Genomic DNA, 18,065 nt, shown 5'->3' with positions numbered 1-18,065 from the left:
GGTATTTATTATAAGAAAATGATTGCACTCTCTAAAACTGCGCAAAAAAACCCCAATTCCTATGACATTGTAGGTAAAATAGGTATAATACATAAGAAAAAAATCATTACCATATTCTCTGAATTTAGATTTATAGATACTATTGAATAGATATTCTTGGTATATTTGGTTGAGAATATAGAAGTCTTATTTTTATGTGTAATGAATGTCTTTTGACATTCTGAGAGGTTACAACCCTACAGGCTGTCTGTAAATAGTCCATATTGCTTAATTCAGTTTTGGTCAAATGAATTATCCAGAGTAGTTGTTTACTGCTTAGTTCAGCTGGGAAACTTCCAGCATGGAGTCAAGGACCCTTGTGCTTTAGAAGTTCATTCTGAAATGTCCATTGCTACTTTTAGGAAGTTCAGTGAATACGACTTTGGGAACTTAATCCCAATAAAGAAAGATCATCTCTTCAAAGTCCAGAAGTGCCATCATTTTGACCTTTGTCACACAGCAGAAAATGAAGAGTAGCACCATGTCCTTTCTTGTTCTCTTCCCTCTCCATGTTTCTAAGTTCTTGACCCTTCCGTCTTCCTCTATACAAGAGAAATGACCTTCTTTTATCTGTGTAATCCCCCCAATAAAGGCACTGAACCCAACTTCTTGGGGTTAATTATCTGATCCTCTCTGACCATCTTCCTACTCAAGCCTTTTGTGCTGTTAGAATTTCCCTCGGCTTGTTTTGTTGATTGCCCATTAGGTGGGACCCTAGCTGAGCAAACATCAGGCAAACAAAAAGATATATATATGGACTTTTTTCCAGAGTGACATATCCTCCATTTCAATCTCAGCCTAAAATGAGATTTACCTTCCTCTCTAACAAAGCCCTTAGGAGATTCTGTTCAAAAGCTGAGCCAAATGATTTTCAGGAAAGATGTAGTACTTACCAGGTTCTCAATTGACTACCTAGATTATTAGAAAACACAATCATCCATTCACACACATTTTTGGACATGCAAGACCAGTGATTTTTAATATTTTCTTTTAAAAATACACAGGAAATTCACTCTTTAAGTCAATGCAACTCAGAGAGACAGGAAAAGGATGGAATTTCAGAGCAAATAGCAAAAAGTGCATCCTTGTTTAGGTTATCACGTTTGCATAATTCCATTTCCATAAAGCAAGAATTTTACTCCATAGCACAGATGAGCCTTGAAGGGTAAGGTATTTAAACTATGCATAGTTTACCTTGAAGGGCTTTTTTATAAGAATTTTTAAAAATTAATAATTAGTTAAGATGTGCCAAATCTACTTGTGATGAGCAATGGGTGTTGTATGTAAGTGATGAGTCACTAGATTCTACGCCTGAAACTAATGTTACACTCTATGTTAACTAACTTTAATTTAAATAAAAACTTGAAAAAAAATTAAAATTAAAAGATGTTCTGATTCTTATATTTTGAAAAACAGACAGATTTTAAAAAGAAAAGTTTTACCTTAGTTATGTTGATTTCAGTAAAATTTCCTTAAAGGCCTAAGGTATTTACATACTCCTCAACACCACTGAGTTTTCTATCCTTTCCTGAGTCCTAAAAAAATGGTGAAAGAAATAGATTAAGACTTGACAGTTGTTAGACTAGGTGAGTCTGACAATTTCCAGGGGAGTCAGAGAGCTCAGATTTACTCAGTAGAAAAATCCTAGGTTAATATTTGGCTTTGTCCATTCTACAAGTGTAGAATTTACCACTCTGATTCTAATCAATCATGCCTGTAGTCTTTCTCTTTCCCACCACAGAATCATCAGCAACCAATGAAAGAGTCAGATTGCAAAGAACTAAGGGAAAGTAATCGTACTTAATTACTGATCATTTCCTCCAGAGTACAAAACTACACAATTTTCAGCTTTTGGGGCTAGCCCTGGAGCAAAATAATAATAATACCAGTAATAACATAATAAACTAAGGAGTATATTTCTCGAGAAAATGTAGCCTTACACAAAATATTCTCACAGGGAGGCATAAGGGTACAGGTAACCCAAATCAGTGGTGTTCTAAAATGGAATTGATAAGCTTTGTGGTTTTTCAATGTGACAAAGTAGTAACCCATATTCTAGACATAAATTTCTTCAGGATGGGCTTGAGGAAACAGGTGTCAATTTTGATAACATTCAATCTCATAAGTAAGAAACAACCATCTTTCTCTTGCAATTGGTGTTTATGGGAAACCATGAATTCCTTAATGTTCTTCTTGGTTTATTCTAAGTATCAAGAGCAATGGACGAAGATGAGAGACGAATTCTGAGAAAACAGTATCTTTAGTAAGACTATACATTTGTAGGTCATAGAGAATTTCTAGATTTCAGTGACTCAGGCAAATATTTTTGCTAACATGTTTGATATCAGGTTATGTCTTTGGGAAATCACATTTTTTAATGTCAATCTTTATTATCCAAAGGAAAAGGAGACTTGGAAAATAGATAAAGAACCATATTTTTAATCTAATAAATCACATCCTAAAAAATGACAAGCAAGCACAGTAGAGACATAATAAAGATTTCCTATAGTTAAAATTACTAGTTATTTGCATAATCCCAACATCCGTCTGTTAAAACAATATGTACCCACATATTTTTTGTTTCAAAAAAGAACAGCAGGCAAAATAGCCGTACAGTTAAAATTCATGGATTTGAAAAAAAATTCTATATGATGAAGTTTATTTATGCTGAATAAATCCCAAATTTACTTTTTCTTTATTCAAAGTTTGAATATAGAACTGCTTCTTAGTTTTATGCCAACTTTTGAATAAATGAGTCATAGGAGGTAAAGCTATTGGTTGATAACAGAAAATATAATAACAGTACTCACATTTTGACATTTCTATTGCACCTTTCACCTTGAGAAAATCCAAGGCAATTAACCTAAAAATCATTTCTATACTGTTGGGATTTGTAAGCCCCAATTGAATCCAGTTATCTTCCAAGTTATCTAAAAGTATAAGTAGATCATCCACAGCCCTGTCGGCCTGTCAACCCACCTTACTGGCATTTGCTACCAAGAGGCCTCCAAGGCCTGGTGCATGCACATGACCCTACAAATGATGGCCAGTTTCATGGAAATGAAGGAAATCCTGCCTTTTGTGATAAAATTCATGGGCCTTGAGGGCATTATGCTAAGTAAAATAAGTCAGACAGAGAAAGACAAATACTGTATGTTCTTACTTTCATATGGAATCTAACAAAGCCAAACTCATAGAAACACAGTAGAATGGTGGTTGCCGGGGTCTAAGGTATAGGGGAAATGGGGATATGTCAGTCAAGGGGTATACACTTCTGGCCATAAAATGGGCAAGTTCTGAGATCTAATGTACACCATGGTGACTATAACCAGCAATGCTGCATTATATACATCTTAAGAGATAACACCACATATTCATTTAAAAAATGGTAATTGTTGGGGTGCTGGGTGGCTCAGTCGATGAGTGTGCAACTTTGGCTCATGAATTCGAGCCTCTCACTCTGGGATCGCTGCTGTCAGCATGGAGCTCACTTCACATCCTCTGCCCCCCTCTCTCTCTGTCCCGCCCCACCCACTCATCTCTCTGTCTGTCTCTCTTTCTCTCTCAAATAAATAAATATTAAAAAATGGTAATTGTGTGAGGCCATGGATGTGTAAGCTAAACTCATTGTGGTAAACATTTTGCAATATGTATGCGAATCATTATATTGTACAGCTTAAGCTTACATGTGTTATATGCCAATAATATTTCAATAAAGCTGGAAAAAATAAATACATATATAAATGATGCTAGTTTAAAATAATGATGGCCAGTTGGTCATAAAAGCTAATATTATTTTGTACCCAAGAATGAAACCATACAAATTTACTGACTTTATACTTTAGGGCTAGGCATACCTAGCTATTAAGCAGTTTATTTGTCAATCAAATAGAATATAAGTATCTTGAGGTATTAAGCATCCTTCTGTGTTATAGAATTCAAAATCTCACTAAGTACAAGAAGCACATAATTTCTGTTGTAAAAATCCTCTGTCTTAATATCCTCATTACATAGGCAATTCTAATGATCAGGTGAATATCTGCTTCTGTCTATACCCTTTAATCAGTAAACTTTATTTTTTTTTTATGTTGCAAAAGACATAAAATTTAGGTTCTTGCCTTCTGAGCTTTTACAGTTGATAAACAAAAATATACTAACATAATACTAAAGGTACTATGTCAGAATATAATTTCACAGTGCAGTAGGAACACAAAGGAAGAAAAAAGCAGATCTACCTGGGCATGAGAAAAGACTTCAGGGTCATAAAAATCACAGATAAATTGTTAAGTAAAAAAAAAAATTCAAATTGTAAAATTGTATTTACAGTATTAGCTCAGTTAAGTAAAGAAAAAATAGAAAAAATAAAGAGGTCGGTATATTAACTATGGTGCCTTTGCATACTGTAATGATGGGTGAGTCTTTGTTTTTTCTTTAACATACTCAGGGAAACAGGTAATATTTTCATGCTCGGGGAAAAACTCAAAACACCAACAAGATGTGTGGCATCTAGAATAAAACACATTGAGTCTACTTGAGGGAGAAGAGAATTTTTTTCATAATTGCCTAACTCTTATTTTAATTAACTAGCTTCAGTAAAGAGTCTTTTTAAAAAGAGAAGAGATAAAGAATACTAAATAGATCCATCTGAGAGACAAACTTAACAATCCTACTACCACTACAGTCAGGTAACATTAACTGTGTCACAACTGAGTGTATATCAGCTTCTAAAGTATAGCATTCAAGCACGTGAAACAGTATTTGTTTTAACACACTCTTTATGGAATGAATTTGAAAGACTTTTCTGAGTTGTCCTGAAGAGAAAAAAAAAAGCATCCTCCCACAGCTGGTTCCTCTATTTTTGGCTTCTCCTATCCCTGTTTTCATGGCAGCTGAGAAATATTAATGTGAGAAAAGTATCTTTTATTTTAGTCTTTAGAAAGAACTCAACAGAAAACCCTGCATCTTTAGTAGTAGAGGGTAAGAATTCCAGGATCATACTGTGGGGAGTACATTCCCGGAACAATGTGTGGGAAAGAAAATGTTACATAAAGTAATATGTTTGACTTACATATGACTTTCCCAAAGCGTATGCTGTTTACATATAATGCTAAAAAAAACATATTTCACCAAAAGTTAATATGTCCCCTAGGAATAATTACATAAAATAGGTGTATAATCAATCTCATACACATAAAAGGCAGAGTGGAAGAAAAAATTCTTTAACCCATCACCAATCAACAGAAACAAATGTTTACCAGATCCATTTGAAAATAGGAGAAACATTCAGCTTTATGAAAGACTTTTTCCTGACCCTTCCTATTAATTGTACACACCTATAAAATTAAATGCTTTAAAACATTAATCTTGAAAAAAGTAGTGATCACATTGGATCCAGCAAATTGGCAAATAAATAAATAAATAAACAAACAAACAGTACTGTAGTCATAGATCCAAGCCGCATTTGAAAGGGTAATGACAAGTTACTTCAGTTTTATTGACTCAATCAGATCATATGGTGAGTCATTTCCAGACATATCGATAAACTCATTGATTCCTCTCATTCTTGTAGTCACTGGACTATAGAAAAAAGGATCAGTAGCCATTTGACCTTCATTGTGTATTAAACAAACACCAGATGGCAAGGATTCATTCAGGAAATCCATTCTTTCTTTTTCATAGTCATGTTCACACTGCTGCTTCCCACTGAGCCTTTCTCTCTGCTTGTCATGGTGCCAAAGCTGCCTGCATAGCACCTTTCATGCATCACAGCTTTCAAATCTTGTCCCATTAGTTTCATTTTGTTTCCATCATAAATAATCTCCCACTTTCTCATACACTCTTTCATTATCTAATAATGGGCCGGGTCATTATACAAAGGAGCCAAGTATTAAAGGGTTAGTGAGTACAGTTTGTCCACTTGGTTTCTGGCCAGTGTATGAACTATTTATTAAACAGATAAATTTATGCAACTAAAAAAGGAGATCTAGAGGATGCAAACATCCCCATCCTGCTAACACATTTTAGCACAAGATACAGTGAAGACACTGGAATCTCAAATTGGAAACTTTAAAACACTATATACCATGAGTGTAACCTAACTCAACCTAATTATTTCAAGAAACACACAAAAGCAAATACCCTATCCTCTGTAAAATTCCGTCACAATTCCTCTCCTTGGCCATTCCCTACACTCATTTGGACATCAGCCAGCCATCCAGAAGTGTTGAAATGTTGGTAAAGCATTCACGAGCCAAGTGACTCCATTCTAAGAGTGTTATCCTATGACGAAATTTCACAGAGTCCAAGAAGGGAGACTTGTCTTTTGGGAGAATGTTGTATAGAGACAAAATAAGAAAGCTGGACGTTATGTGAGATTTATTGCCAACACTGCGAAGTTTAGTACAAACAAGGAGTGCTCCCTGGGTCTCAGTGGAGTGTCCTTCAGTGTTCACAGGAAGTTAAATATTGAACAAATAAAGTATTCTTACAGCTAGAATCAGTTTCTTCCATTATTTCAAGAAAAGTTAAGAAGTTTAGAATGCAGTGTGTAGGATGCTATAAATATAAATATGTCAGCACTGAGTTAAATCATCCCAGCCTATTATTCCCACAGGCAGGCCAATTATCAGGGGATAATTGGACTGATAATGAGCATTCTGACTGGTCGAGAGGTCCCTCTAGGGGTACAGCACCCCTTCCCCTTATAAGGCTATCCTCTGTGCCAAGAATGGCATAGGTTATAAGTGGGAACATTTAAAAGAATGTAGTATCTTTGAGAAAAATCAGTTTACGTTGATTGAAATAAGATGTTGAATACTAAATATTTTTTAATAAAGAAGCAAGGATACAAGCTATTTAGTAAAACACAATAGAGGCAACGCAATTATTTTGTTTGTTTTTTCAAAAAATATTCCATTGTGTGAAACAATTTCAACCATATTTAGAAAAATAAGAAATAAAGGATAAAAAGACCCACTCATGATTTCAACTCCCTAACAGAGCCAATTTAGTAATTTTAGAGTTTGAAATACATGTTTACTGCAAAGTCAGTTGTATCATTTGTGTAAGCAATTATTCCATTATTTACTGTTACATGTTGACAGTAAACTCATACTAAGCCCTGTCTATGCCAACATATTTAACTAAATATTTTCTGCCTAGATTGCTCTTTCCTGCCCTCTTTCAACAGATAAATGCCGTTTATTCTTCAACTTCAGCTTAATTTTCACTTCTTAGGGGACAGTTTTCCTCTGACTTCACAAAGATGAGTGCTTATATACCCTCTTACACATTGATTCTTCCTAGCCCTTAACATTGTATGTGATTATTTGTTACCCATCTCTTCCAGTGAACAGTGATCTCCATGAGGGCAAAGCGATTCGTCTTGCGCTTAGTATTATATCCCAGAATAGCACCTTGCACATAGTAAGTGCTCAATAAAGAATCATTGAATGTCTGACAAATGAATGGATTTAAGCACTGTCTATGTCGCTCTAGATGGTGAGATCTGAACAAAAAGCAAGTGGTTTGTGTACCGACCCATGAACAAGAATACATAGAGCTAATGACAGAATCTGCCCTGATATTTCCATCACCTTAGCACTTTGTATCTTATGTCCTCAGCCCACTAGCCCTGTATAAAAAGAAAACATAAGAACTGTGAGTGATTATACAGGAAGGGGAAAAAAACTGGTAGAGAAAAAGAAACTGCATAAAGCTCTCAGAAACTGTCAGTAATTATTTACCTTCTACTTTGTTTTCCTTTGAATGAAAGAAATATTTCTTCATAGTTTTCAGGATGGCTCTGTTTTCACATACAGTCCTGATCTCAGAAAAGTTATAAACCTGAAAATAAATTAAAAGGACCTTATCATATACTGCTGGATTCCACAGAGTCAAATTACACAATACATAACCAACCATTTCCAACTGAACCTCATCACAAACCTTGCTTAAAATGTCGGTTCAGATTTTTTGAAAACTCGATTCAATTTCTTGTCAACATTCTCAAGGTTTGTCTTGTGTCTCAGTTTTGCCTCAATTATTAATACCACCTTAAATTCCATTTAAAAAAAGAACAATTCTTATTGTTTTTCATCATATAAATTGTAAGCCCAATTATAAATCTATATGAAAATAAATTATATGTTTTATCTCTATATTTTATAGTTTTAGGTTTTATGGAAATATATGCTTAAAAGTTTGAGGAATTAAATAATTTTGACATTTTTCACCAGGATATTTCATTAGATAACTCAGCCACACCATTTCAATTTTTTAAATTATAAACTTTTTTTTGGAGCAGTTTTTCATTCACTGCAAAATTAAACAAAAGTACAGAAAGTATCCATATACTTCCCTATTCAAACAAGTGTATAATCTCCCTATCAACATCCCACACTATAGTGGCACATTTGTTACCCACATTTGATGAATGTACATTGACACATTATCACCCCAGGTCCATAGCTTACATTAGGGTTGACTCATGTGTTGTACATCCTATGAGTTTTGACAGATATGTAATGACACATTTCCACCATTGTAGTACCATACAGAAAGGTTTCACTGCCCTAAGAATCCTCTATGCTTCACCTATTTCTCTCTCTCTCCTCTTCAGTTCCTGGCAACCACTGATCTTTTTACTGTCTCCATAGTTGTTCCTTTTCTAAAATGTCATATAGTTAGAATCATCCAGCATGTAGCCTTTTCAAACTGGTTTTTGTTTTTACTTAGTAATATGCATTCAGATTTCCCCCATGTCTTTTAATGGCCTGTCAGTTCATTTCTTTTTCTCAATAAATAATATTCCATTGTCTTGATGTACCACAGTTTATTTACCCATTCTTCTGTAGAAGGACATCTGGGTAGCTTCCAAGTTTCAGCAGTTATGACTAAATCTGCTGTAAGAATCCATGTGCAGGTTTTTATTTTCATTAGCATGAGTAAACACCAAGTACAATTGCTGGATTATAAAGGAACAGTTACTTTACATACTTGCTAGTCTTTGGTATGTTCAGTGTCTAGGATTTTGGCCACTCCAATAGATATATAGTGGTATCTCATTGTTTTGCAATTACCTAAAGACGTATGATGTTGAACATCTTTTCATATACATACTTGCTTTCTCTGTATCTTCCTTAGTCAAAGTCTGTTCAAGTCTTCTGTCTTGAACCAGGTTATTTTAACCAGGTTATCTTCTTATTGCTTCTGTCTTGAACCAGGTTATTTTAACCAGGTTATTTTCTTATTGCTGAGGTTTGACCGTCTTTTGCATATTTTGGATGACAGTCCATTATCAGATGTTTCTCTTCTAAACATTTTCTCCCAGTCTTTGGTTTGTCTTCTCATTCTCTTGAATTGTCTTTTGCACAGCAAAAGTTTTTTGATTTTAAAAGAGCTCGGCCAATCAATTGGTTTTTTTTCAGGGTTTGGGTCTTTTGTGTTGTATCAAAAAGTCACTGCCATATCCACCGTTACTTAGGTTTACTCTATTTTATATTCTAGGAGTTTTATAATTTTGCATTTTACATTTAGGTTTGTGATCCATTTAGAGTTGATTTTTATGAAGAGTGTAAGGTCTATGTCTAGATTTATTTTTTTTGCATGTGGATGTCCAGTTGTTCCAACACCATTTGTTCAAAAGACTACCTTTCTCCACTGTACTGCCTTTGCTCCTTTCGTCAGAGATCAGTTGACTATATTTATATGAGTTTACTTTTGGGTGTCTGTGCTGTTCCTTTTATCTAGTTATCTATTTTTTCACTAATACCACACTGTCTTCATTATCATAGCTTTATGGTGGGTCGTAAGTCAGGCAGTGTCATTTTCCGACTTTATACTTCTTCAATATTCAGTTTGCTATTATGGCTCTTTTGAATCTCCATATAAACTTTAGAATCAGTTTGTTAATACCCAAAATGAGTTTGAGATTTTGATTGGGGTTGCATTGGATCTATAGATCAAGTTGGGAAGAACTTAACATCTTGACAATTTTGAGTCTTCTTATTCATGAACCAGAATATCTCTTCATTTATTTGCTTCTTTGATTCTGTTCAGCAGATTCTTGTGGTTTTCCTCACATAAGTCTCGTATATGCTTTGCCAGATTTATATCTAAGTATTTCATTTTGGTGGTGTTAATGTAAATGATATTATGTTTTTGATCTCAAATTCCACTTGTTCATTGGTGGTATTTGGAAAAGTGATTTTTCTTTTTATCGAAGTACAATTGACACGCAATGTTTCATTAGTTTCAGGTGTATAACATGGTGACAAGTCTGTATGTTATGCCACTGTCACCACAAGTGTAGCTACCAAACTGTCACCAAACAATGCCATTACAATACCATTGACTATATTTCTTATGTTGTGGCTGTTATCCCTGCACCTTATTCATTTCATAACTGGAAGCCTGTATCTCCCACACCCCTTTGGCAACCATCCGTTTATTCTCTGTACTTATGGGTCTGTTTCTGGAAAGCAAATGACATTTAACCTTGAATCCTGCAAACTAGTTATAATCCATTACTAGTTTCAGGAGGTTTTGGTCAATTCTTTTGGATTTTCTACATAGACAATTATGCAACCAAAAGTTGTGCTCTATTTATTCTCTCAATTTTTGTTTGTCTAAGGAAGTCTTTATTTTCCCCACACTTTTAAAGGATAATTTAATTTCACAGGGCACAGAATTCTAGGGTAGAAGCTTATTTTCCCTCAACACTATTTCACTTCACTCTCCTCTTACTGGCATGGTTTCTGAGGAGAAGTAGGATATCATTTTTATCTATGTTCCTCTATAGGTAAGATGTTTTTGCCTTCTGTCTTCTTTCAGGACTTTTTCTTTATCTTTAATTTTCTAAAATTGAATATACTATGCCTAGGTACAGGATTTTTTTATGCTTATCTTGCTTATTATGCTCTGTGCTTCCGGGATTTATGGTTTAGTATCTGACATTAATTTGGAGGATTTTGTCGTCATTAAGGCTTTAAATGATATTGCCATTACGTATATGCTACACTTTTTATTGTTGTCCTATAGTTCTTGGACATTCCTTTTTTTCAGTCTTTTTCTCTTTTAAGTTTTGAAATTTTCCATTGCCATATACTAAAGCTCAGAGATACTCTCCTCAGCTGTGTCCAGTCTACTGATGAACCCACTAAAGCATTCCATATTTCTGTTACACTGTTTTTGATAACTAGAATTTTTTTTAAGTTTATCTATCCCATTTTGTTTTTTGAGAAAAAGAGAGAGAGCGCATGCATGTGCAAGTGTGCAGGGGAGGGGCAGAGTAAGATGGGGAGAGAGAAAATCCCAAGCAAGCTGCAGACTCCAGGCTCAGTGTGGAGCCCAATGCAAAGCCAGATCCTATGAACCATGAGATCATGATCTGAGCTGAAATCAAGAGTCAGAGGCTTAACCAACTGAGCCACCCAGGTGCTCTCTAGGATTTCTTTTTAATTCTTTCTTGTATATTGCATCTCTCTGCTTACATTATCCAGCTGTTCTTGCATGTGATTTCCTTTTTCCATTAAAGCCCTTAGCATATTAATGAGAGGCATTTTTAAAATTCCCGTTCTGATAATTCCCACCACGAGATTATAATTTCTGTGAAGTTAAGAACTGTATCTCTTTGCTTCCCTGTCATTTCCAGAGCCTGGGATATAGTAAGTTTGCAAATATTTATTGAATGAATGATTCCCTCAAAAGTGAAAAGGATTTTCAATCAAAGTGACTCTACGTCTAAGATGTCAATCAGTTTGGATAGTTTTAAAACTCAATTGACTTACTTTATTTGACTAGCAAAGGCATGCAGTCAAAATGTCTTTATGTAGGCATAATTTATGTGATATCTTCTCAGTAATATAATTATATGTAAAGTTATTTTCATATCTCCAAAATATTTATGCAATGATATAATATAATCAAATGCTAGAACACAATATGGGGCAATTACCTCAATGAAATTCAGTAATATTTTAAATATAATCATATTACTATAGAAATATTTATTCTATACACTGTCTGAAATTTAATAAAATGAAATGTTATGGCTAGAAAATAAAACACTAAAAACTTAAAAAAAAAACTTGTTATAACTGGGTAGTGTAAATGTAGGTATTATTTTCTCTTTACACTTTTTGATGCTTTCCAAGTTTTCTACCATGAATACATATTGATTTTATAATAAGGAGAGATATTTTTTAAAACAAAGAGTATTTTAAGACACTAAAAATACAAATATAAATTGCATAGTTAAATTAAAGAGAGAAAGGTTAGGAAGAGTGGTCTATTCTCTCCTTTACCTTACTACATTGAGTACAAATGTGGAAATCTTCTGTCATCTCCATTTTGACTCCCGGTTCTAAAACTGTTAACTCATAGGGGTGAGTGATTTAATTATTATATCCTTCCTTGTGTCTTGATGTAAAGTTTTTTTTTCTTTTTTTTAAGTTTATTCATTTATTTTGAGCGGGTGAGGAGAGGCAGAGAGGGAGCAGAAGAAAGAATCCCAAGTAGGATCCATCCTGTCAGTGTGGAGCCCGATGCAGGGCTTGATCTCACAAGCCATGAGATCATGACCTGAGCCAAAATAAAGTCAGGCGCTTAACTGACTGAGCCACCCAGGCACCCCACTGGTATAAAATTTTATTAGCATTATTTGGAGGCTTTTTTTTCTATCTCATATGTATTAAGTAGTATACTTTGTTAATAAACTTTATTTTTAGTACATTTCAGATTTATAGAAAAATCATGAAGACAGTAGCGATTTCCCTATACAACTCTGTACCTTGTTGTCCCTATTATCGACATCTTACATTAATATAGTATTTTGTTACAATCAATGAATCAATATCGATGTACTATTTTTAATTGAAGCCCATACTTTATTCAGACTTCCTTGGTTTACTCAATGTCTTTTTTTCACTGTTTTTCCTGAATCCTATCCAAGGATAGTAAAATGTAACATTACATTTTACTTGTCAGGTCTCCATAGACTACTCCTCACTTTGACACTTATCAGAGTTCCCTTGGTTTTGATGACCTTAATAGTTTTGAGGAATACTGATTAAGTATTTTGTAAAAAGTTCCTCTATTGGGATTTGTCTGATGTATATCTCCTAACTAAATTGGAGTTATATGCTTTTTGAGGAGGAAGATGATAGAATTGAAGTGCCATTACCCTCACATCCTATCTAGATAAAATCAACAGGATTTATCACTGTTGATGTGAACCTTGATCACCTAGCTGAGGTAGTGTTTCCCAGGCTTCCCCACAGTCATGTAATTGTTCTTACCCTTTTCCACACTGGACTTTTTGGAAGGGAGTCACTATGCACAGTACTCACTTAAAGACTGGGAAAGTACGTTTCATTTCTTTGGGGGCAAAGAATTTCTATAAGGGATCTTCATCTATTCTCCTTCATTTATTCATTCAGTCATTTATTTATATCAATATGGATTTATGGTATTTATACTTTGGATAAAGTCCACTGCTACATTTTTTAATTCTCTGTTCGTGGTTCTAGTCCCAGTTTTTGAGAGCTCTTTCAGTTGGATTCTGTGTCCCTTTTAACATACCCTCATCAGAGTATGTGTGTGTGGGGGTGTGTGTAGCACTTCTCTACTTCCTGGTACTATAAGATGATCCAGGCTCATCTTGTATATTTCCTGCCTCAGATCTAGAATCAATCATTTCTATGTGGCACTCTGGTTCCTCTTATCGGAGAATGGTATTAAAAACCAAGATCTGGGCACTAGGTGTGCTCTTTGCTAATGGAGTGCCACTTCTTTTAGGCACTCTAAGTTGTCAGAGCAAATAAATATTTGTGTGCACGTTAATCCATGTATATACAGGTATCTATATCTATAAATACTATATATAACCATCTATATCTATATTAAGCTAAACATAAATTCATACTAATGTCTTCAACTCTAATCCATTACCACATTGATCACCTTATTCTTTTTCCTTTGCTTATTAATTCTAATTCTGACACTAAGAAAGATGACTCCACAATTCACTATTTACTTAATTATTTAATTCTAATATACATGTATGGCAGTATGAGAAGTGTTAACCCATGGTCCCATGGAGAAAAAACACTTTATAAACCATAGTATTGTGCTCATGCATGGTTCTTCTACCTTTAGACTTACAGATTCTACTTATTTCCAAAGTTACTTAAGTCAGCACCTTTTCTCCCCACCACCTTCAGTTAGATTTCATATACTGGTAACAAGGTTATATTTTTTTTATCACCTATTTCATTCCATCCTGAGATCTCAGGATCTCCTAAATATTTTTTTTTAATTTTCATACATCGTTTTATTCTTCATACAGCACTGTTCCATAGGTTTTGACAAATGCAAAATATATATGTCTACCACTGCAGATTATGCTGAACAGTGTCACTACCCTATAAATGTTCTGTGTTTCACCAGTTCAATTCCTTTCCTCCCTCCTTGCAGCCACTGATATTTCTACCTTCTGTAGGTTCTCCTTTCTGAAATGTCACATGATTAGAATTATATAGTATATAATCCTTTCAGACTGGCTTCTTTAATTTAAAAATATATATTTAACATTTATCAGGGTGCCCAGGTGGCTCAGTTAGGTTAAGCATTTGACTCTTGATTTTGGCTCGGGTCATGATCTCACAGTTTGTGACTTCAAGCCCAACATCAGGCTCTGCACTGACAGTGCGGAGCCTGCTTGGGAGTCTCTCTCTCTCGCTTTTTCTCTCTGCCCCTCCCATGCTCGTATGCTCTCTCTCTCTCCCTCCCTCAAAAAAAAAAATACATAAATAAATAAAAACTTTAAAAACATTTAAAATTTATCTATATCTTCTCATGGCTTATTAGTTTATTTTTATCACTGAGTGATATCCCATTGTGTAGACATAAAACTGTTTATTTACTTGTTGAAGAACATCTTGATTGCTTCTAGATTTTGGTGATGACAAAGTTGTTACAAGCACTGGAACAAGCATGTGGAATAAGTGGTGAAAAGAGTCAGATAAATATCTAGAAGCATGACTGCCTGTGATATAATCACATAGGTGGGAATATGTTTAGTATTATAAGAAAGTTTCCACTGTCTTCCAAAGTGACTGACTAGCATTTTGCCACCCAACCAGTAATGTTGCTCCAAATTCTCACCACCTTTGAGGTTTGTAGTGGTATCTCACTGGTATTCTAATTTGGAATTTTCTTTTTTTTAATTAAAGTTTATTTATTTATTTTGAGAGAGAGAGAGTGCGCAAACAACGGGAAAAGAGAGAGGGAATGAGAGAGAGAGAGAGAGAGAGAGAGAAAGAGAGGGAAAATCCCAAGCAAGCTCTGAACTGTCAGTGCAGAGCCCAACACAGGGCTGAAACTCACAAACCCTGAGATCATGACCTGAGTCAAAATCAAGAGTCTGATGCTCAACTCACTGAGACACCCAAGAGCCCCCTAACTTGGAATTTTCTAAAAACAAATTATACTGATCATCTTTTCATCATCATCCATATACTTATTTTCCATGTATATATATTCTTTGGTGAGTGTTTATTTAATCATTAAATTTGGTTTTTATTTTCCTAGTTGTTGAATTTTAAGAGTTATTTGTATATTTTGTGTACAAGTTCTTTCTAGGTGTGTGTTTTGCAAATATTTCTCCTGGTCTATAACTATTATTATTATTCTCTTATGGTACTGAACTCAATTTGCTAATCTTTTGTTGAGGAGTTTTTAATCTGCATTCATGAGAGAGACTGATCTATAATTTTCATTCCTTGTAATATCCTTGTTGGCTTTGGTATTAGGGTAATGCTGTCCTTAAAAAGAGTTAGGAAGTGTTCTGTATCTGTATTCTGAAAGAGATTTTGGAGAATTGGTATTATTTCCTCCTTGAATGTTTGGTAGAATCCACCAATGAAACTATCTGGGCTAATGCTTTGTTTTTCTTGAAAGGTTAGTAAATGTTATTTCAATTTGTTTAATATATACAAGCTACTCAAATTAGACACTCACCTTTTTAAGTTTTGGTAGTGTGTATCTTTCAAGAAATTGTTCCATTTTTAAATATCAATTTGGGGGAATAGAATTGTTAATAATATTCTTTAGTTTTTCTATTCATGTACTTGGACCAGCAGTGATTATCCTTCTTTCCTTTCAGATACTATGAATTTGTTTATTCCCTGTTTTTATTTGGTTAACTAGCCTACAGGTTAATCAATTTTGTCGATAGTTTCAAAGAACCAGCTTTTGCTTTCATTGATTTTTCTACTGATTTCCTCTTTTCAATTTTATTGGTTTCTGCTCTAATTTTTATTATTTCTTTTCTCTGATTTGATTTAGGCCTACATTGATCTACTTTCTATAGTTTCCCAAGGTGGAAGGTTTTTAATATATTTTTAAAATTAATGTATTCAGTGCTATAAATTTCCCACTAAGCACTGGTTTTGCTGAATCCCATAAATTTTGATAGGCTGTATTTTCATTTTCATTTAGTTCAAAATATTTTAAAATGTCTCTTGAGATTTTTACTTTGGCCCATATGTTATTTAAAAGTGTGTTTGTTTAACCTCCAAGAATTTGGGATTTTTTCTAACTATTTATGTGCTATTGATTTCTAATTTAATTCCACTATGGTCTGGCAACATACCCTATATGGTATACTTTTTTTTAAATTGGTTAAGGTTTGTTTTACGACTGAGCATATGGTCTGTTATTAAGAATTTTCCAGGTAACCTTGAGAAGAACATGTATTCTGCTCGTGTTGGATAGAGTATTCTATAAGTGTTTATTAGTTTGGGTTGATTCATAATATTTTTCAGTCCAACTATATCCTTCCTGATTTTCTGTCTGGTTGATTTATCAGTTACTGACAGAAGGATGCTAAACTATCACAGTAGATTTGTTTATTTCTCCTTGAAATTCTGTCAGTTTTTTATCTCACATACTTTGATGCTTTTTTGCTGTGGGGGGTGTGTGTGTGTGTCTGTGTGCGTGTGCCTGTTAATTGTTATGTCTGCTTAGAGAATTGGTCCATTATCATTATATAGTGCCTACCTTAACCCCTAATAATTTTCCAAAGTCAACTATATCTGAAATTAGTACAGTTATCCTTGCTTTCTTTTTGTTAGTATTAACATGATATTTCTCCACCCCTTTACTTTGAGGCTGGGTCTTTATACATAAAGTGGCTTTCTTCTAAATATCATACAGTTTTGTCTTTTAGTTAAATAAAATAATCTCTGTGTTTTAATTTGTCTATTTAGGCCATTCATATTTAAAATATATTTTGATATAGTTGGATTAATAACTACCATGTTTCTGTTTTGTTTTCATTGCATTTGTTCTTTGTGCCCTTCTCCTCATTTATTGCATTTTCTGGTTTTAATTTAACATTTTATATGATTCCATTGCTCTTCCTCTTTCAGCATATCAAGTATGCTTATTTTTAAGATGTTTTAGTGGTTACACTAGAGTTTGCCATATATGCTTTGAATTAATCCATGTCCATCTCAAACTACATAATACCACTTCACGTGTAGTGCAGCACCCTCAAAATAGTATTCCTGATTTCTTTCTGCCCCTTATATTGTTGTCACCTATCCTACTTATCCATGAGCTACAATCACACAATATATCATTACTGTTACACTAAAAGCAGTTATCATTTAGATTAATTAAAAATAAGAAAAGTAGCATATTTAAATTTTAACAAAATACCTTCAACTATTTCTTCTTTAATGTTCTTCCTTTCTTCATACAGATCTGAGTTTCTGAACAATATTATTTTCTCTCTCCCTAGAGAATTAAAAAAAAAAATTTCCTTTCAGAGGCCTATTAGTGACACATTCCTTCAATTACTGTTTGGCCGACAAAGTCTGCATTGCTGAGAAAATCTTATCTTCGGAAAAATAATTTCACTGGATATTTAATTATAGGTTGAGTTTTTTTTCACTTTAAATATTTTATCTCACTCTCTTCTTTCTATCACAATTTTAGAAAGGATATGTGCTCTAATGTTT

The 18,065-nt window shown here is 34.0% G+C and overlaps 1 long non-coding RNA gene across 1 annotated transcript in view; it reads right to left on the bottom strand.

Annotated features, from left to right (window-relative positions):
• Window positions 1–18,065, bottom strand: part of LOC125909614 (uncharacterized) — a 95,116-nt gene that overhangs the window by 12,897 nt on the left and 64,154 nt on the right. Inside the window, exons 4-5 of the long non-coding RNA XR_007453746.1 lie at window positions 7,785–7,884; window positions 1,482–1,574 (exon numbers count right to left, since the gene is read on the bottom strand). This is a non-coding gene — a long non-coding RNA (uncharacterized LOC125909614). The remainder of the gene's footprint in view (window positions 1–1,481; window positions 1,575–7,784; window positions 7,885–18,065) is intronic.

Source organism: Panthera uncia (assembly GCF_023721935.1).
Source record: "Panthera uncia isolate 11264 chromosome B3 unlocalized genomic scaffold, Puncia_PCG_1.0 HiC_scaffold_1, whole genome shotgun sequence".
In the NCBI taxonomy this organism is placed as follows: domain Eukaryota; kingdom Metazoa; phylum Chordata; class Mammalia; order Carnivora; family Felidae; genus Panthera; species Panthera uncia.
This window is presented reverse-complemented; position numbering and strand designations above follow the sequence as displayed.